Here is a 22,905-nt window from a genome sequence, read left to right as displayed (position 1 = left end):
CTGCATTGTGGGAAAAAAAAGCATCATGTCACTTCTTGACGTGGATTTGCAACATTGAATGTTGCTAATCTACATGTTAATTATTGTCATCTGTAATGCACACCCAGGGCAGAAATCCAAGGTTTAATTTCAGATTTCTGCTGGGATAGTGTGGATTTTCCCAATGTAGAACATCTCTTTAGGCCCTGCAGCACATAAACTGTTCTCTCTAGTAACTGATCCTGCAACTGCTTCCTCTCTCTGATGGGACACAGCAGGGTGGGTAATAGAGATGAGCGAGCACCAAAATGCTCGGGTGCTCGTTACTCGAGACAAAATTTTTGCGATGCTCGAGGGTTCGTTTCGAGTAACGAACCCCATTGAAGTCAATGGGCGACTCGAGCATTTTTGTATATCGCCGATGCTCGCTAAGATTTCCATTTGTGAAAATCTGGGCAATTCAAGAAAGTGATGGGAACGACACAGCAACGGATAGGGCAGGCGAGGGGCTACGTGTTGGGCTGCATCTCAAGTTCCCAGGTCCCACTATTAAGCCACAATAGCGGCAAGAATGGGCCCCCCCCCCTCCCAACAATTTTTACTTCTGAAAAACCCTCATTAGCAATGCATACCTTAACTAAAGCACCACACTACCTCCAACAAGGCACAATCACTGCCTGCATGACACTCCGCTGCCACTTCTCCTGGGTAACATGCTGCCCAACCCCCCCTGCACGACCCAGAGTCCACAGCGCACACCAAAGTGTCCCTGCGCAGCCTTCAACTGCCCTCATGCCACACGCTGGCCTCATAGCCACACCACCCTCATGTCTATTTATAAGTGTGTCTGCCATGAGGAGGAACAGCAGGCACACACTGCAGAGGGTTGGCACGGCCAGGCAGCGACCCTCTTTAAAAGGGGCGGGGCGATAGCCCATAATGCTGTACAGAAGCAATGAGAAATCCAATCCTGTGCCACCGCCATCAGGAGCTGCAAACGTGGGCATAGCAATGGGGAACCCATGTGCCACACACTATTCATTCTGTCAAGGTGTCTGCATGCCCCAGTCAGACCGGGGTTTTTTATAAATAGTCACAGGCAGGTACAACTCCGCAATGGGAATTCCGTGTGCACCCACAGCATGGGTGGCACCCTGGAACCCACCGGCTGTACATAAATGTATCCCATTTCAGTGCCCATCACAGCTGAGGTAACGTCCGATTAAATGCAGGTGGTCTTCGGCCCACACTGCATGACCCAGTCAGACTGGGGTTCTTTAGAAGTGGACACACGGAGTTACAACTCCGTGTGGACCGACAGCATGGGTGGGTCCCAGGAAGCCACCGGCGGTACATAAATATATCCCTTGCAGTGCCCATCACAGCTGAGGTAACGTCAGGATTAATGCAGGTGGGTTTCGGCCCACACTGCATGCCCCAGTCTGACCGAGGTTTTTAATACATAGACACTGGCAGGTACAAATCCCTAATGTGAAGTCGCTGTGGACCCACAGCATGGGTGGCTCCCTGGAACCCACCGGCGGTACATAAACAAATCCCATTGCAGTGCCCATCACAGCTGAGGTAACGTCAGCTTTAATGCAGGTGGGCTAAAAATTACTAGGATTACACTGTAGGCAAGGGCCCCAAAAATTGTTGTACCAACAGTACTAATGTACCTCAGAAAAATTGCCCATGTCCAACCAAGAGGGCGGGTGACTCCCATTAATCGCTTTGGTTAATGTGGCTTAATTTGTAACTAGGCCTGTAGGCAGCCCAGTTAAAATAAAAATTGGTTCAGGTGCAAGTTTCAACGCTTTATTGAATTGAGAATTGAAACGTATAAATATTGTTTACAAAAGTTATATGACTGAGCCTTGTGGGCCTAAGAAAAATTGCGGCGTGATTACGTGAGGTTTCAGGAGGAGGAGCAGGAGGAGGAGGATGAATATAATACACAGATTGATGAAGCTAAAAGGTCCCCGTTTTGGATGGTGATAGAGAACGATGCTTCCATCCGCGGGTGCAGCCTACGTATTGTTTAGGTATCGCTGCTGTCCGCTGGTGGAGAAGAGAACTCTGGGGAAATCCAGGCTTTGTTCATCTTTATGATTGTAAGCCTGTCGGCACTGTCGGTTGACAGGCGGGTATGCTTATCCGTGATTATTCCCCCAGCCGCACTAAACACCCTCTCTGACAAGACGCTAGCCGCAGGACAAGCAAGCACCTCCAGGGCATACAGCGCGAGTTCAGGCCACGTGTCCAGCTTCGACACCCAGTAGTTGTAGGGGGCAGAGGCGTCACGGAGGACGGTCGTGCGATCGGCTACGTACTCCCTCACCATCCTTTTACAGTGCTCCCGCCGACTCAGCCTTGACTGGGGAGCGGTGACACAGTCTTGCTGGGGAGCCATAAAGCTGTCAAAGGCCTTGGACAGTGTTCCCCTGCCTGTGCTGTACATGCTGCCTGATCTCCACGCCTCCCCTGCTACCTGGCCCTCGGAACTGCGCCTTCTGCCACTAGCGCTGTCAGATGGGAATTTTACCATCAGTTTGTCCGCCAGGGTCCTGTGGTATAGCATCACTCTCGAACCCCTTTCCTCTTCGGGTATGAGAGTGGAAAGGTTCTCCTTATACCGTGGGTCGAGCAGTGTGTACACCCAGTAATCCATAGTGGCCAGAATGCGTGTAACGCGAGGGTCACAAGAAAGGCATCCTAACATGAAGTCAGCCATGTGTGCCAGGGTACCTGTACGCAACACATGGCTGTCCTCACTCGGAAGATCACTTTCAGGATCCTCCTCCTCCTCCTCAGGCCATACACGCTGAAAGGATGACAGGCAAGCAGCATGGGTACCCTCAGCAGTGGGCCAAGCTGTCTCTTCCCCCTCCTCCTCATCCTCCTCCCCCTCCTCCTCAACGCGCTGAGATATAGACATGAGGGTGCTCTGACTATCCAGCGACAAACTGTCTTCCCCCGCCTCCGTTTCCGAGCGCAAAGCGTCTGAATTTATGCTTTGCAGGGAACTTCTCAAGAGGCATAGCAGAGGAATGGTGATGCTAATGATTGCAGCATTGCCGCTCACCATCTGGGTAGACTCCTCAAAGTTTCCAAGGACCTGGCAGATGTCTGCCAACCAGGCCCACTCTTCTGTAAAGAATTGAGGAGGCTGACTCCCACTACGCCGCCCATGTTGGAGTTGGTATTCCACTATAGCTCTATGCTGCTCATAGAGCCTGGCCAACATGTGGAGCGTAGAGTTCCACCGTGTGGGCACGTCGCACAGCAGTCGGTGCACTGGCAGATTAAACCGATGTTGCAGGGTGCGCAGGGTGGCAGCTTCCGTCTTGGACTTGCGGAAATGTGCGCAGAGCCGACGCACCTTTCTGAGCAGGTCTGACAAGCGTGGGTAGCTTTTCAGAAAGCGCTGAACCACCAAATTAAAGATGTGGGCCAGGCATGGCACGTGCGTGAGGCTGCCGAGCTGCAGAGCCACCAGGTTACGGCCGTTGTCACACACGACCATGCCCGGTTGGAGGCTCAGCGGCGAAAGCCAGCGGTCGGTCTGCTCTGTCAGACCCTACAGCAGTCCGTGGGCTGTGTGCCTCTTCTCTCCTAAGCTGAGTAGTTTCAGCACGGCCTGCTGACGTTTGGCCACCGCTGTGCTGCCACGCCGCGCGACACCAACTGCTGGCGACGTGCTGCTGCTGACACATCTTGATTGCGAGACAGAGGTTGCATAGGAGGAGGAGGAGAAGGAGGAGGAGGGTGGATTAGTGGAGGAAGCATACACCGCCGCAGATACCAACACCGTGCTGGGGCCCGCAATTCTGGGGGTGGGTAGGACGTGAGCGGTCCCAGGCTCTGACTCGGTCCCAGCCTCCACTAAATTCACCAAATGTGCCGTCAGGGAGATATAGTGGCCCTGCCTGCCTGTGCTTGTCCACGTGTCCGTTGTTAAGTGGACCTTGGCAGTAACCGCGTTGGTGAGGGCGCATACAATGTTGCGGGAGACGTGGTCGTGCAGGGCTGGGACGGCACATCGGGAAAAATAGTGGCGACTGGGAACCGAGTAGCGCGGGGCCGCCGCCGCCATCATGTTTTTGAAAGCCTCCGTTTCCACAAGCCTATACGGCAGCATCTCCAGGCTGATCAATTTGGCTATGTGCACGTTTAACGCTTGAGCGTGCGGGTGCATGGCTGCGTACTTGCGCTTGCGCTCAAACACTTGCGCTAGCGACGGCTGGATGGTGCGCTGAGAGACATTGCTGGATGGGGCCGAGGACAGCGGAGGTGAGGGTGTGGGTGCAGGCCGGGAGACGGTCGTGCCTGTGTCCTGAGAGGGGGGGTTGGATCTCAGTGGCAGGTTGGGGCACAGGGGGAGAGGCAGTGGTGCAAACCGGAGGCGGTGAACGGCCTTCGTCCCACCTTGTGGGGTGCTTGGCCATCATATGCCTGCGCATGTTGGTGGTGGTGAGGCTGGTGGTGGTGGCTCCCCGGCTGATCTTGGCGCAACAAACCTTGCACACCACAGTTCGTCGGTCATCTGCACTCTCAGTGAAAAACTGCCACACCTTTGAGCACCTCAGCCTCTGCAGGGTGGCATGGCGCGAGGGGGAGCTCTGGGAAACAGTTGGTGGATTATTTGGTCTGGCCCTGCCTCTACCCCTGGCCACCGCACTGCCTCTTCCAACCTGCCCTGCTGCTGCACTTGCCTCCCCCTCTGAAGACCTGTCCTCAGTAGGCTTAGCAAACCAGGTGGGGTTAGTCACCTCATCGTCCTGCTGCTCTTCCTCCGAATCCTCTGTGCGCTCCTCCCTCAGACTTACTGCAATTACTACTACCTGAGTGATAGACAACTGTGTCTCATCGTCGTCCTCCTCCTCACCCACTGAAAGCTCTTGAGACAGTTGCCGGAAGTCCCCAGCCTCATCCCCTGGACCCCAGGAACTTTCCAAAGGTTGGGCATCGGTCATGACAAACTCCTCCGGTGGGAGAGGAACCATTGCTGCCCATTCTGGGCAGGGGCCCGAGAACAGTTCCTGGGAGTCTGCCTGCTCCTCAGAATGTGTCATTGTAATGGAGTGAGGAGGCTGGGAGGAAGGAGGAGCAGCAGCCAGAGGATTCAGAGTTGCAGCAGTGGACAGCGCAGAACTGTGGGTGGTCGATAGATTGCTGGATGCACTTTCTGCCATCCACGACAGGACCTGCTCACACTGCTTATTTTCTAATAAAGGTCTACCTCGTGGACCCATTAATTGTGAGATTAATCTGGGGATGCCAGAAACGCGCCTCTCTCCTAATCCCGCAGCAGTCAGCTGCGATACACCTGCATCAGGAGCTCGGCCTGTGCCCACACCCTGACTTGGGCCTCTGCGTCCTCGCCCGCGTCCACGTCCTCTAGGCCTACCCCTACCCTTCAGCATGGTGTATTACCCATAGTGCATAAACAGAACGCTGTAATTAAATGTGCCGCTTATTGGCCTGTGGTTGGAGGCTGACTTCGCTTACAGAACGCACAGCAGAGCCAGGAAAGAATTTTGCGCAAGCCTGTAGTGAGACGTAGGTGCGTATGACTGAGCTAGTGGAATTCACAGCGCAGAAGCAGTCACGTGTCCAAAGGCCACTAGTAGGCCTTAAGTATTTTGCTTCTATTTTTTTAAAGGCTGAGCTGAGACAGCAGACAAATACTGTAGGCAGCATATATATGTATACTGTTTCCCTCTGGACAGGATGACGGCGGTGATGTAACGGGCAAGGCAGAGCCAGAAAAGAATTTTGCGCAAGCCTGCTGTAACACTTAGCTGCGTATTAATTAGGACTACTACCCCCAGCAGAGATGCAGTACACTCAAGACGGTCACAGGCAGCCCAAAGATAGTATTTTTCCCAAATTTGTTTGAAAAAGCCCACTGGCTATATAGACAGTATATCTCTTTCACCTTTCCCACTGTCCCAGCCTCACCACTACTGGCCCTATACTATGTAAAATTACTGCAGACTGTTTCCCTCTGGACAGGATGACGGCGGTGATGTAACGGGCAACGCAGAGCCAGAAGAAAATTTTGCGCAAGCCTGCTGTAACACTTAGCTGCGTATTAATTAGGACTACTACCCCCAGCAGAGACGCAGTACACTTAAGACGGTCACAGGCAGCCCAAAGATAGTATTTTTCCCAAATTTGTTTGAAAAAGCCCACTGCCTATATAGACAGTATATCTCTTTCCTTGCCTCACCAGTACTGGCCCTATACTATTTACAATGACTGCAGACTGAGGACGCAATGCTCTGCACGCCCGATATACAAAAAAAAAAAGTGCAACACTGCTAAAAGCAGCCTAAACAGTACTGCACACGGTCAGATGTGGCCCTAAGAAGGACCGTTGGGGTTCTTGAAGCCTAATATTACACCTAACACTCTCCCTATAGCAGCAGCAGCATCAGCAGCACTTTCCCTGATCTCTGTCACCATGCATCTGTGTGGAGCTGCGGGCGGGGCTGATTTAAATACTTGGGTGACACCTGATCTCCCCAGCCACTCACTGCAGGGGGGTGGTATAGGTCTGGGACATCACAGGAGGAAGTTGTAATGCTTTCCCTGTCTTTCTATTGGCCAGAAAAGTGCGCAAATGTCTCAGAGATAAAAGTGAAAGTACCTCGAACATCGCGTGATACTCGTCTCGAGTAACGAGCATCTCGAATACCCTAATACTCGAACGAGCATCAATCTCGGACGAGTACGTTCGCTCATCTCTAATGGGTAATATAAAATAATAAGAAAGCTTTAGCTTTTTCCGTATGTTTACCTAAGGCTGACTAAAACTAGGTAAAACTTGGGGTTAATAGTATTTTATACATTGTATGAAAACAGTAAAACTTTACACACGATGCTTCATATTAGCAGAAAAGACAACAATGTCAACCTTTACAAGTGGTATATAAACAGAAACTCAAATCACACAGTCCATTATCTAAGGAGTTAACACTTTGCTACTAATAGTTAACTTGAAATGCAGCATTCCAAACCCTAAACAACTATTGCGGCAGCTTATGTTCTGGAGAACCTATCACAGTTTGTAGACTCAAGCGTTTGAAGAATATAAATCCTACACGACACTCCCTTTAATTATTTGTCTGCTTCTCTAATGGTGTGCACACCTAGAAACAATGTAAGGCCAGCCTCACTTACGTATGCTGCATTTACACACACAGATGATCGCTCACAATTTGTCAGAAGCTGACAGTTTTGAGTGATCATTTTGCATTACCTACTAATGGCCTAATCTGCCTATTAGCAGCTAACAAGCTTCATTAGCATGTATTTAGAGAACAGCACGTGGTCTGCTCTCTAAATACATCACTATTGTTCACCAGTGGGACAGCTGCTAAAAATTTTTTATCAGCGCTGCCTGCAGAGAACTCAGCATGTGGTCCCTCTTATCAATCCCAATTGATTTTAAACTGAGCTGAATTCAGCGATGGACGAAAAGTGCACGGTAAGTGCGCAATGGGCACACATTTATACTCAACGATTGTCGCTCAAAAGATGGCTTTTGGGCAAATTTTGAGCAATTATCGTTGTGTCTAAAAGGGCCTTTAGACCAACCCAGGCTAGTCCGGGGTTGGGAGCGTTCCTCTACCATTGTTTCCAGTAGTTCTTGTTGTGCTTCAGAGCCTTGATCCAACCAGTTTCCTGCAGCACTGCTAATCGTCCCAGGTCTTCTTTTGGTCGCTGATCACTCTGATAGCTCCCGCAGCAGGAAGCTGTGGATCCCTCTGGATAGACCACATGATACGCTCTGAGCAGTTCCTTGTCCCTCAGTTTCCAATCAGTCAAGTCCTGTACCCCTCACTGTGCAGGCCAAGATTCACTCTGCAGACAATTGCACCCTTCTGGGACCAACAGCACTCTGCCTTTTAACTCTCCTTGCACTCTACTCTGCTTGTGATATAGCTACCAAATCTCTTATATTCCTGACATCATTCCTCTTGAAAGTTCCAAGCGAGCATGTTCAGTTCTATGGTGACAAAATTTGGCACAACTCACACTCCATCACCAAAGTAATCATTTAACCCTTTAGGATAGTCCGTTACTACACTACAGGATGTCCATACTCCACCACTCACGGACTCCTGCTATACAGCATAAAAGTTTATGGTGTGAATTGATTTGTGCCTTTTACACTTTGGCCTCCTATATTGCATTTACTGAAAAACTAATGGGTGAATGATGAGAATGGGATAGCGGGATAGACATTTCCTTGCTAAGGTTTAATCTAATAAACAGACTGAATGTCTAATGAGTATATGGCTACCAGATATTCTCTGCAAACAGGAGCAGGCTTGAAATTAATTTAATGAAACCTTATCCATATAAATAAATAGCTGGAGAATAATGAGAATATCAGAACAACAATACTGATTAGTGAAGAGCACTAGAAAATCAAGCCGGATCATAATCACATTTTCCTTTATGCAAAGTACTTACCAGCATATGTGTAATTTCACCTGACATTTATGCAGATTAATCTAATATTCACATCTTTTGCTGAGTGTAAAAAAGTTTTGATATTACTTTTACGAATTACTCCTATATTTGTTATTTGGGTTATGTCTTTATCGGCCTTGTGTTGGAAGGTCCCAAACACAGAGATAATGAAGTATATTGCATTTATTTGGCCTTTGTATTTACATATACAGCCGGCATTCTGAACATGTGATCTACTCTATTTATACCCACCTAAAAGTGGGCTTTTATCACATCTACCGGTACAGTGAAGAAAAAGAACAAAAAGAGTGACTATAAAGAGGTTGTCTGGTTTAGAAAACCAGTGTTCAGGACCCTCACCTATTAGATAGCATGAAGAATGATGACAAAGACTGCTAAGTGTTGGCTTCTGGCTCATTGGGGTTTTTTTTGCCTTCCTCTGGATCAACGAGGGTAGGTGGAAACAAGCTGAACTGGGTGGACATTCGTTTTTTTTCAGCCTAACACACTATATTAAATATGTAGAAAACATTAACTTGACATCTAACACGTTATAACAACTCAAAGGAGTTCTCCGTCACTTTTACTATCCTCAGGATAGGTCATCAATAGTTGATCGGTGGGATTCTATTGCTTGGGATCTTTGTTGATCTGCTGATTGCTGGGACTGCTGTCAGTGCAGACAACACTGGGAGCAAATAGAGCTGTCTGTATTGCAATGACCCGATTTGTTACTGCAGGCACAGCTTTCATTTAATTCAATGGGAGCTGTGCCTATGGTACCAAATCAGGCCACTGCAATCTTAACAGCTCTATTTGCTTGCTGTACAGTCTGCACTGCCAGTGGGGCCAGGAATCTGCTGATTGACGGGGATTCCGAGGGGCAAAACCCCACCAGCCATCTAATGATGGCTTATCCTGAGGATAGGTCATCAATAGTAAAAGTACCGGACATCCCCTTTAACTACAATGTAATGCAATGCTATAAATTGAGTTATCGCTGTGCAGCAGTCATGTTCAAGATTGCTTCATCTCTACAGGCTCTGATGGACCTTCAACATCCCTGCATTACACAAATAAGGCATTGTTTTCAGTAGGAACTGTGTTAATGCTGCATTTGCCTTATGGTTTCACTGCAAGCAGGAGTGTCCCTACCATGAGGCAATATGAGCCTACCGCCTCAGGCGGCATCATCTAGAGGGAGGGTGACACAGCAGACTGAAAACGGTAAGGCCTTTCTGTGATATAGAGACCATCATTGACTAGGGAGCGGTGATGATGTCACAAGGGGCAGAGCTCCATAGTGGAGAATGAAAGTCCTGTGATGATGGATTTTTACATGAAGTTTTATAGCCAGGGAAAGACTAGAGTTTTAGTTCTCTCCTCTTATACCTTCTGACTTCCCATTATTATATCCTGGATGTGCTGGGGGTTGCGGTTCTTTTATACTCCCTGCCTGTAATATCTTCCAATATCACATAACAGCATGAACTTGTATTTCCCCCTCTTTTAGTCTCCCCTTGTGATTTGCTCTCTAATAACACATACTGTCCTGGAAGTTGCTGTTTGTCTCAAGCAGCAGAAGGGCTGGGCACATCCCTGGCTGTAAGAACATGTAATACTTACTCCCCACTGACTATAACTGATCACTAGGGTTCCTAGCAGTGGGACAATAATAGTAATAATAATAAATCTTTATTTGTATAGTGTCAACTTATTCCATATATGGTAAACAGCTACAATACAGAGAGTTATATATAGTAAACAGTTGATTGGGTTTAACATGGGAGTGGGGGATTGGGTCAGCAGAGTTGGTAGGCCTCTTTGAAGAGATGCGCTTTTAAGGCGCGTCTGAAGCTCCCTGCATCAGGGATTGTCCGGGTGGGTGTTTTAGGGTAGAGCATTCTAGAGGACCGGTGCAACTCCAGTGAAGTCCTGGAGGTGAGCATGTGATGTTTGTACAAGAGGAGCATTAAGTCTGAATGTGTTGGCGGATCGGAGTGTGCGGGCTGGGTGATGTACGGACAGGATGGAGGCGATGTACGGTGGCGCTGCGCCATGGATATCTTTGTGGGTGATGAGTTTGAATTTGGTTCTGTAATGGATGGGCAGCCAGTGCATCAACTGGCACAATGCAGAGGCGTCAGAAAAGTGGCTGGATCATCTTATTGACAGAAGACTCTTCTAACAAAAAAGTTTTGTTCAAAACAATCAACCTCTAAAGAAGCTGTCTGGGATATTAACATTGACCTATCAATGCAGAGTCCAGTGATCCTCTGTAGCGGTCACGAGCTTAGACGGTATGTCATCAACTTCACAGAAGTGAACAGAGACTCTTTGGAACCAGAGCGGCAGTGGCCAGAGCCACGTAGGATGTTAAAAGGATGAGCATCAGGCTCTGTTAAGATTTCTATTGACAACTTCAATTTATGGGTTCCTCAATAAATGCTGGAGAAAAAAAACCACAGCATGCTGTACTATTTTGTCCAGTATGGAAACCTGAAGGAACTCATTATAGTCAATGGTTTAAAAAAAAAAAAGTCACTGGAAACGCATTTATCTATTGACCTATAGTAAGAGAATACATAGAATTTATTTATAACGCATTTAAAAAGCATGCAGTAAAATTAGCGATGGATATATGAGAGCAATCTTCCTGCTGCAGAACCTATTTGCAATACAGTTGGGAAGTCAGTTTAATTTATCTTGCTTTCCTTATGAGCAAGATAAATGGGATATGTAGGAGTTGTGACAGATGTATCTCTAATAATTGATCTACTTCAGACTGCGTTCTGTTCAGGCAGATGCTGAGTCTGTGATCAGCTATAAGTAGCTTTCATCTTATGCATCGCAAAGCTTACTGCTATAAGCCAGATCAGTATTTGGGTCCCAAATAGCCAGAACAGGATTTCTCCCATTAATTTCTACTAGTGTCTTGTATTCTACAATTAATGAGCTTTTTACATGAAGTGAAATGAAAAATAATCCATCAAAGCCACATAAAAACTATTCATTGATGGGATGATGTCTGACCTTGAATTAATAGGTCTGCTCGTGTCCCACAGGACCAATTCTAGGGTAGTAGAGGAGTAGGGCAATTTTCTGTATTATTGTGCATACATAGGACTGAGGGTACATTACCCCCTTGGTTGTGCCTTATAAAAACAATATTGACTAATAGGGCTGCAACTTTCTAGCATAGCAATTGCTATGGAGCCTACCTCTACTCCCACATTACCAAAGCTTACTGGCCTCCTATGCAAATAACGGGGAAACCCACCATTAGTTATAGAGACTAATATCTAAGGAGATGAGAGGATTATTTTGTGCTACTGGAAAACATGAGGAACCTGCATGATGGAGGTGGAGACATAAAGTGAAGAGGAAGGAGACGTGAGGTAGTAGACAATACCATTTGGGGCAGGGGCAATGAAGGCGCTAGATGAAGATGAGTTCCCCATATCATTGCAATATAGAGTCCAGTTCTCAACCTTCTCATTTCCATTGCGATTATGACATATTTAAAGGGATATTCTGGTTCCAAGAAGTTCTCCCCTATCCATGGGATAGGGGATAAATAGCTGATCAGTGGGGGCCCGAATGCTGGGCTCACCACTGATTATAAAAACTGAGTCCTGATTGGTCTCTGAATAAAGGAAGCGCAGGTCAGGTAGTGAGGGGAGCACAGGTCAGCTAGTGCTAGAAGCACAGGTCAGGCAGGTGCATTGAGCTCTATTTATTTCAATGAGGGGGCCAAAGATTCTCGATTCAAGCACTTGGTAATGTTCAGCGCTCTCATTGAAATGAATTGAGCACAGTGTACCTGCCCGATCTTTATTTTCCAAACTGCCTGACCTACACTTCCTTCATTCTGGGACCGACCTGGCCCCTGTCCTCGCGATCAGAAGCCATCTGTAGAATAAAGGCCTTTAATGGCCGCTGTCAAAAGACGTATGGAGAGTCATTAAGCGGTTAATGTTTAGTTGCCCAAACCCAACATATACAGTGAGACTGAACAACTTTACAATGAGTATGTTGGTGGCTCAACTTTGCCCCCGACAGATGATTTCATTAAGTTTTAACACCTGACCCTTTTGTTTCCCAGGAAATAAGCCAGCACCAGAGCTCTCTGGCAGTGGCTTACCTCCTTAATTATATGAACAATGCCAAGTCAAAGAGATGTGTGGAAACAGTTGTTGGCTGAACCATCATTAGACTGATAGCTATTATGTTCACATGGAGGAGAAATGTTTTGGAATTTCCGCAAAAGAAACAGCGACAAAATCCGCACCATCAGTACAGATTTTGACTCGAAATTAGCTGCGTATCCGCGTCTGATTTCGGCAGATACAGCGCTCCTCTCACCTCCCAATTCTTTGTGCTGTCAGTGCTTCTGGCACTTGGCAGCCTCTAGTCAGTGCAGCGCCGCTGGTCAGGTGTTTCCACTAGCACCCCCCAGACCAGCAGCTCTGTGCTTACTAGAGGCCGCTGGATAAGGGGAGAAATGCTGCACTGATAGCGTGAAGAATTGGGAAGTAAGGGGAGCGCTGTATCTGTTGAAATCAGCTACAGATAAGCATCTGATTTTGAGTGAACATCCGTACTGATGGTGCGGATTTTGTCGCTGTTTCTTTTGTGGAAATTCTAAAGCATTTCTGCTCAATGTGAACATAACCTAAAGGTGATGAAACACCTTTATCGGCGTTTCTGGACTGGAGGGTCACTTTAACCCTTTCCAATCCACTGTCTGACGTCTAAAGACATTCTGATTAAATGCTGTACAGCTCCGATGTCGTAAGACGTCCGGCAGGGTATTCTTACTGTATATTACTGGCTGCTCTGTTGTCAGGGACCTCTCCTGCATGTCCCATACCACAGTACTGGATCCAGCCAGCAGATGGCGCTATTCCATAATCGGAGAAAGAGAAAGCACCCTAGGAAACCCTGAATCCAAAATTGGATTGCAAAGGGTTAAGTAAAACACCAAAATTCAATTACACCAGTAATATGTCTTCTGCTAATGTAGTGACTAAGAGTTAGGGTCCCTCCGTCATTTTTAAGCCTGTTTGTTTTTAAGTAAGTGATGTCAATCTTGTGTAAGTCTGTTTGTCTCCCTATTACTGTGATGTGATTGGTAGTTTGGGAATTGGGGGGAGGAGTTGTGTGAGAGAGATGAAGAAGAAAGTAGTTGGTGGTCTGAGAAGGAGCGGCGCACAGGAGAAACGGGCTGATGCTCTTGCCGTGGTTATGCCGCAGTCATGTCTCTTCTGTTAGAAGGTTTGTCTCCTCCAGGGATGGAAGCACAGGAGATGCTGCCTAGGAGTTGGTGTGGGAGTGCAAGTATTGCACCCTCCCCTGCTGAAACGGGCCAGAGGGGAAATGAAAAAAGCCTATTACAGCTAGCAACTAAAGTAAGAGTGATTTGAAAGGCCGTGTAACAGAAAGCGTCCTTCAAACAACAACTGAGTATGTGTCTGCTTTGGAAAAAATAACTTGCTGTTGTTAAGTGTGTCTGAAAAGGTAGAGCTCAAAAATCTGTTCTGAAGCCTGTGTCTTCATGTTGAGAAGTATAAGTAATTTGCCTGTTTTGAAAAATCAAAGTTGGATCATGAGTAAAAGGAAACTGTGTGTCTCGGTTTTGAAAATAATTTTTGTTTGTGGATTCATTTAGTCATCGCGAGTAACTTATTTCTTATCTAGGGACACTGGCATCACGACAATAATCTAAGACTGATCTGTGGTAATCAAGTCTGCCAAAATCTTATCTTCCCTGCTAGTGACTGAGCTGGGTGAAACTTCAACTTTTAGGAAAGGAGACGGTAGAGCCACCGTGACCTGCTTCAATCTTGTACCCCGCTGCCTTCCCGGCTGAAGGCCTGGTTCTTGGTCGCTGCACTGAGTATTTGGCAACGTTTGAATCGCCTATATAACTATCAACACATGAACATAAATCTAGGTAAATAAGAGCCAACATATTCACAAGCCACTAGCCACTGCCTTCCCTCAGCTACAGTGACGCAAACTCAAGTTAATCCTCACCAACTTATTACACCATAATAGTAAACCTGCTTTCCAAAGTCCACAACTTAGAGAAGCCCAATAACTTATGAAGCCATTTGTAGAAAAATAACAATGATGAATAAAACGCAAAATCGTTTGCTGCCAAGGACCCACCATCAGTTACAAACAACAACCTAACTTGGCCAACCACGAACACATAAAAAACATGCAAATGAACATATAAAAGACTACTTGTGTCCCTCCTCCCTGCAATGCCACATAAATTAGCCCTAATGCAATAAAAACTAAAGGGAGGATGGGGGGCGATTTAATTTTCTATACCAACAAAATGGTACCCTCGTCTACGCCTCCTAATAAAACCTTCTCTAAACTTCTCCCACCATATTGAAAACCACTTATGACAGCATACTTTACACTCTACCCACCATAATTATACACCCATTAACCCAGAAATTAACCGCCACCCACCTGGTCATGTCCTAGCCACCCTACTCCTTAGCTGTACAACTGACCCCATGATCAACACATTATTTACAGTTCTGAAAGCTTTCTAAGAAATATATATATATATATATATATATATATATATATATATATATATATATATATAAAAGCTCTTTTATACTTGCTTTTATCCATTCTACAATAGTTTTTTCGGCTTCTTTAATACATTCATGACATGATCCTACACACTTGGATTGCAAATGTCTAAACAAAGCTTGACATTGTGTGGAGTCCTCATAAATTTAGATCTACTGAGACCCTGGTCACATGGTGGATACACAGCCAACTGTCTGTGCTCTCTTCATAGACTTACATATAAAGAAGCTCACACAGCTAGAAGGGATCCAGCTTTTATTGATATTTCAGAACATCAAAGACTACAACTGTACCTCTGGGTCACATTCCAGAAGCATTGTTGTGTTCCTCATGTCAGGAGGTTGAAGAGCCTCCGTCTAAATTGACTTTTCACGGTTTTTAATGTAGCGTGTGTGGTCTACAAGCTCATGATTCTTTATTCAGCTGTTGAACTTTTTATGACATGAAAGAAATAGTTTTTGTAAATCAAAATTCTTGTGAGTGACAGATATGAACCGTTTAGAAATTGATTTGTACCATCTAGAAGCAGTTTATCCCAAACTATTGCTGAACACCACAATCACCTCCCTCAAATGCTCAGATGCTTGAGAGCCTGGATGTTCTCGTTCTGCTTATATTTACCAAACATCACTATTATTTCCCTGCTAGAACTATGCAGAATTTTGGACTACAAAAATTTGATGAAAAACGTGGAACGAAAAACAATACAGTGTAAGAACTAGAAAGTTGATTATATTTGGGGATGTTTCTTTAAAACTTATTCTATAAAGGATGCTGATGGGTCTGGTGAGGTAGAACTGCAATATAGCCCACGGTCATCTTGCTGATTAAGCGGTATGATCCGGAGGTGAGACATAGACAGACCAAAAAGATAGAGGTCCTGTGTATGCTTGAGGACAATCTTCAAGTGTTGTGGGCAAAGCAGTGTAAAGAGAAAGGATTGCCTTTCTCTTCCCCTCATATAATTCAGAGGCTTGGTAGCTAAGCTAAGCCCTGTCCCTTTTTCACCATGTGATTCGGCCAAACACGAAGAAGAGGCAGTGGAGAACTACTGAGAGGAGGCTTCACCCTTCCAGTGATGTGACTACTGTCTCATTATACACCCCCAACCTGCTTCATAATGGTGTAGTGGGCAGCATGGTGCAAACAGTAGTGGTGGAGTGTAGCAAACCCTAAAGATGTCGGAGTGCCAGGGGACTGGCAACATAAAAGGTGGAGGGGTATGTAGGGGGAAACGCTGCCCTGATCTCCCTCTTACATAATGCAGAGGTCTGGTAGCTGAGCTAAGCCCTGTTCCCTCCGGACATGTTACTCCCATCGGAAAACAGGAATATGAGGCTGTTGAGATCTGCTGGGAGGACGTTCCACCTCATCCAATGATGTTACCACCAAACCATTACACACCACCCACCAGAAAGCGGAAAAAAGGAGAATCAGATAAAGACCCTAATTACTGAATTTGTTAGCTGGTAAGAACCCGCCAGATTTGTTAGAACCTCCCCACCTGTACGGCTATAAGGAGTTTAAGTCTGTTTTGTTGGTTAATAAAGAATTTGAGCAGCAATGTGGTGTTATGAGCAGTGTACCTCCTCCGCATGTGCTGCCACGTCCACATCTCTGGAGGGAACAAACACAGAACTATTAATTTATGCAAAGTTTGATGAAAGTTTAGTTATGCTTTTACTTGCCTTAATACTGTCTTCCTGTTATTTCTAGCAGTTCTGAGATGAGTGCCCTCATGCCCGCTGCCCAGTGCTGTCTTCCTCAGCTCTGTGGAGGAGGAGCTTCACTACTGAGCATGTGCAGATAGTGCAGCACAGACTCATCTCAGCTAACAGCCTGGAAGAAACAGCATAAGGACACTTAGTCTAATGGAGAGGAAAGGCAATAACTGATTTTCTATTGCTATTTTTGATAAATAGAGGCTTTGATGAATAGAACATATATTTATAGGACATTTTAAAACGTTCCTAAAATTCCTATGAAAGGAAATGTGAAACAAATTTTACATTGAATTATTCCATATTTAGAATATATATATTTTTATAACTCAGAGTTGGTACTTTTCTATCAACTCCACCAAAATAGGACTCTGATTAGGAGCCAGGGCTGTGGAGTCGGAGTCGTGAGTCGGAGTCAGAGTGATTCATAATTTTGGAGACTCAACGGAGTATGAATCTTTTAGAGTCACCCATCACTAGGCAGAAGCAATCTTTCTGTAAATACCGAATCTACAACCTTCCTATCTTGTTTAGTCTCAAACAACATCCCTGGCATAGACCGGGTTAAAATCTAGATAAATAATAGAAATTCTTGTATTCATCTGTGCAGTTTTGGCCAGCAGCAGTTTTGGCACGGCTGCAGAACAGACACTCCCAAGTTGTCTATTTGAAGAAAGCTAATGAAGAAGGTTTAATTCCAGCACTGTGTGTTCTCCTGCGCAAACGAACATCTCACGATTGTCTGGAACTGCAAGTGTCAGCCAGCAGATTCTTAACCCCTTTAAGTCAGTCTAATGGGGAATGCAGACAGGAATCTGCATACTTTACTTTACTAATTAACTATTTCAAGCTTTAAGATTTTTTTTTTTGTAAAATGCAAATTTAAGAGTTAAAATGCAATAAACTAAGAAGTTATGCAATGTCACCAAATTAACCTCCTCCCTACCTGAGTCTAATCCTCAACTCTGCAAAACTACAATATTTAGTAATGGTGTTACCTGCTGGCCCAGGTGCTATTTGTGATTGAACTCTTGTATGCAACACCCATCCAACCCTCCTGTGCAGGTAGTGAGTAGAGATGAGCGAGCATACTCGCTAAAGACAAATACTCGATCGAGCATTGCTCTTAGCGAGTATCTCCCCGCTCGGGAGAAAAGGTTCGGCTGCCGACGTGGGTGACAGGTGAGTTGCGGCAGTCAGCAGGGTGGAGCGGGGGGAGAGAGGGAAAGAGAGATCTCCCCTCCGTTGCTCCCCGCTCTCCGCCGCAGCTCCCTGCCCGCAGCCGGCAGCCGAATCTTTGCTCCCGAGCGGGCAGGAACTCGCTAAGGGCGATGTTCGATCAAGCAATTGCCCTTAGCGAGTATGCTCGCTCATCTCTAGTAGTGACCTATAAAGGTCTTTGTTGTAATCACAGCTGTCCCAAAAAATCTATGTAATTATTATTGTCCTCCCCTAACCTCCATCAAATACTGTAAGTATGTAACTTTTCTATATGCTATGTTTTTCTCCGTAGAAAAATGAAACAATCTAGTTTCAAAATACATAGGAACTGCTCCAACCTTTCCTGTTAACGTCTGAATATCATCATCACATACAGTGCACAAGCAATATTGCCATTCAGTACACGAACATATTGTCACCTAGTTCCCAAAGAATACCATCAGGAATGTTCAAATTATACATTCCATTTTTATACAAAGCTCAGAAAATCCTGCAATGCTGAAAAAGAAAAAAAAATACTACTATACAGTACCTATGTAATACCCACACTAATTGGCCGCTTTTTTGCCCATGTAGTGGTGCATTGGACCTCCATTGGTCTGCAGAACTACAGCAATTCATCGTTGTGTCCATCCACAGGTATCGGTGGAACAGATTCCCAATACACAATTACTGAATGTTGAACCTGACATGAAGGGTTCATTGATTTAGACTGCTTGCTCCAAATTCTGACCTCCCATCAACATGGAGCTCTGTTGCACGCGGGAGGCTTGCCTTTGGATCATTCACACAGGGTTTTTGTACCCGGTGTGGGATTCTGTTTGGGGGTTCCATTACAAGTGCCGAAATCAGCATTGTGATGGAACAACCAAATGGAGCCAAATCAAACTATTCACCATCAGTAGTCAATTGGACACCACTAAGGTGCCATTTGACAGGAGTATTTGGAGTATATAATAGAGACACCTAAGACGGAATCCCCAAAAGGAATCCTACAACGTGTATAAAAACACTTTTAGAATGATACCTCAGACAGCAATGACACTCGAACTGGTCGTTTATAGTCCATCTAATGAATGATTAGTTGCAGCTCCAGCATTGTATTTGGCTACAGTTTGCTTGACAGTGCACGGCCTGCTTGCCAGGCTGATTCTTGACATCCTCCTCTGACCCCTTTCGTCAGTGAGTTGTTTATTTTCATACCATTTCCTTTCATTGGGTGTTTTTTCTTGATCACACCATTCTCAGTATACTAGTGACATCGCTGTATGAGAACCCCACAAGGTTGGCAGTGTATAATATCCTGGCTCTAGCCAGTCAAGCACTGATGATCTGGTCTCATTCAAAGTTGCCCAGCTCGCTCAATTTTCCCATTAATGTGAATTCACATTGAAATTAATCCATGGAAAACTTATTCACACTTGATTTTATCCTGCACTGGTCATTATGTCTAATTGTCAAAAAGATTGGGAGGAAGAAGAAAAAAGTGTGGACTTGATTGGCGCAACTCTCACAAATATTTCATTGAGTATTATACCCGGTTCTTCTTTTATTAATACATTTAAAAACAGCCAATATAACGCGTTTCAGGGATACACCCCTTCTTCAGAACTGAGGAGCACGGAGTGTGTAAGAGATTTCTCCTGCATTACGCTCCCTTTCAGTGGAACAGACACCTGCTGTTCATATGGGGCCGAACCTCCATTGGGTTCTGCCCCATAGTTTTGTTCACTAGAGACCACTGAACACCTCTAGTTTAATGATGATCACCTTATATTACCAAACTCAGGGATTTTCTGTATTATTTTATCTCCATGCCATTTTTTTCTAGCAGCTTTTAGGACGGCTTCATGCAAGCGTATTTGCGCAAATCTTTAATAAAATTTACGCATGCAATACACAGTGAACAGAACTCCTTGATTTCATGGTTCATTCACATCTCCTTTTTTTTGTGTGTGTGCGCATTTCTCATATGCGTAAAAAATAGCAACTGTTCTATCTTTCTGTGCATTTGCAAACCAAGGGTCTCCAGAAAAGTCAGCAAAGATACGGAAATGCGCGCTCAATGCGCAACGGGAAGCATGAAACACTGCGCAATTCCGTTTAAAAAAGTATACAGAGCTCAGGAGATACTGCCATGCAGTGCTCAGATAATGCCAAACAGTGGCCAAATAATACCGATATACTGTACAGTAATCCAGTAATACTGCTTCAGTACACCACAAAACAGCGGGCACTTTGTTTCTTACATTGACAACAGAGGGTTAATGTAATCTGGGAGGCCATAGTTTTTAATGTATAAACCGCTTTAATGACGTAATGATGTTAATTTTGTGCGGCACGGTAGCGTATGTGAATTGGGGATAGCATTCTTGTGAATGAGCAGTGCAGCGGGCGGCCCACACCAACATTCCCCTGCAGCTCTTGGTACATTAAAGGGTTCCCTGACAGTCTCAATGACAGGCACTGATTCCCCCTCCTACACACATATGCTGGGTATTAGGACTGAATGTATTAGACACTGAAAACAGCAATTCGCTTGTTGAATCTCTTCTAACCCTTTGGATAAAAGAGCGAGAAGAAAGAATAAAGAGACATCCAGAACGCTGAACTTCTCCCTAAATAATCACTTTGTTTCTAAAACGTTCACCAACTTTTAATGAGCCTATAAAGTTGCCACAAGTATGTGGCTCAGAGGAGATGGGGAGCCCTGCCGGGGCGGAGAGGGGGGGTGATCACAGACCAGGAATACCTTGTGGCTTCAAGAGCAATCAATCAATAATGAAACAAGATATTTGGGGAATAAGCGATGTTATAAAATACGTACTACACAAGGCCCGTGCCAAGTTATGAAACAGTGGTTGTCTGAGGGGTCATTCTGACGGCCATATTGCATATTTCACTTGTGAATACGTACTGAAATACGCTTATTCCATGCAGGTTTCTGAATATCAGCAGCTTTTTAATGCGTGTAAATAAAAACGCACAAAATCCCATTGATTTCGTGTGTTAATATGCATCCAATATGCAGGTTTCCTGCATATTTACGCACCCCCATTGATTTCAATGGGCGATTTCGGAGAGTAATACACACCAAGATAGGACATGCTGTGTTTTCTTTCATGCAACTAAGAGCAGTTTCAGAAGGCCATATGCACAACTACGCCCGCCAGTATGGAGCGTAGTGGCGCATGAACAAGGTTTTCTTTTGTTTTCTCGCCGGCCGTTCAAACTCTGCTCCATAGTGCAAGAGTTTGAGAAAAATAGTGGAAAGGTAGGTCCTGCCCTATCTTTCCTGCACATAGTTAACCCTTTGCAATCCAATTTTGGAATCAGCGTTTCCTTGGAGGCTTTCTCTTTCTGCTATCATACAATGGCGCCACCTGCTGGCTAGAGCCAGTACTGCAGTATTAGACATGCTGGAGAGGCCCTCGACAACAGAGTGGCCAGTAACATACAGTAAGAATACCCTGCCAGACGTCTTCCGACATCAGAAGCTGTACAGCCTTCAATCAGAATGTCTTTAGACGTCAGACAGTGGATTGGAAAGGGTTAATGCTACATGTGGTAAAGATAGGGCAGGTCCTAACTTTTATCGCCCGTACTATTAACTGGCAAGAATCCTGATCGTGACAACAAAACCACTGAAATCAATTGAAATGTTTTGTCCCGTTATGCGGCCGTGATTATCGCGGCGATGTTAGGGGAGACATACACGTTCATCTGCTTAAGCCCTAAGCACTGAGGCCTGGAACAGATGGGTGTGTTTTTGAGTCATCAAAGTTTGAATGTTTCACTGGAGGTAACTGCACTGTAATCACTACCACTGTGTAGAGTTGGTATTTTAGTACATTACACGGTAACTATATATTAGAAGTATACTAAAGTTGAGCTGCGGTGTCTACGCCTGCTGCATTATTAGGATTGTCTTAAGAAATACATATGATTTTTTTGCGGGGAGGTTCTGGTGCTGTATTTATGTACTGAAGTTAGGCCCAATGTCCACATGCAGATTTTAATTATAAAATGTGCACGTGGCCCCCGCAACGGGAGATCTGCAGCTCTAGCTGCCTATAGGGATGCATTGGCATCCAATGGGCAACCTAATGCATGCGGATGTGATTCTTTCCTGGCGTGCGGGTTGCACGGCTGGGAAGAAATCGCAGCATGCTCCATGTTTTGCGGATCTCCCGCACAGACGGCTTCCACAGACTTCCACTGAAGTCGATGGAAGCCGTCCGGATCCGCAGCACACCCGCTGCTATCACCAGGGGCGTAACTATAGAGGGTGCAGGGGATGTGGTTGCACCCAGGCTCAGGAGCCATAGGGGGCCCATAAGGCCTCTCTTCTCCATATAGGGAGCCCAGTACTATGAGTAAAGCATTATAGTTGGGGGACCTGCTACAGGTTTTGCATTGGGGCCCGGGAGCTTCAACTTACGCCTCTGGCTATCACTGTGGACGTGCCGCGGATCCGCGGGAAAGCAGGAGATTTAAAAAAGAAAAATAGCCATGGCGCATGTGCTGGGTGCGTCGGCCGGCGCCCGAACACATCCGTCATGCTGAAGAAAGAAGATCCGGCCTGCACGGAGGAGAGCTACACTGAATCCGGAGAGGTAAGAAACGGTCTATTCCCTCTCCATGCCCGTGGGCACACATGGATTCCACCGTGGCATATTTATAAACAATTTAAGAATGGAAAGGCAGATTGGGGATGGCTACTCATGGCAAAACCATGCCCATCTGCAGCAGTCATTAGCCAAACAATTATGCCAGTAATTTTGTGTGGCCATGGTTTCCACCCTAAAGGCTCCTTTAGACTGGTTATCACAATAATCGCAGCAAAATTGCGACTTTTTTCCCGCGATTTTTGAGC

Source organism: Eleutherodactylus coqui, chromosome 5 (genome assembly GCF_035609145.1).
Source record: "Eleutherodactylus coqui strain aEleCoq1 chromosome 5, aEleCoq1.hap1, whole genome shotgun sequence".
Classification (NCBI taxonomy): Eukaryota; Metazoa; Chordata; class Amphibia; order Anura; family Eleutherodactylidae; genus Eleutherodactylus; species Eleutherodactylus coqui.
The sequence above is the reverse complement of the archived record's forward strand: the minus strand, read 5'-3'. Positions refer to the sequence as shown.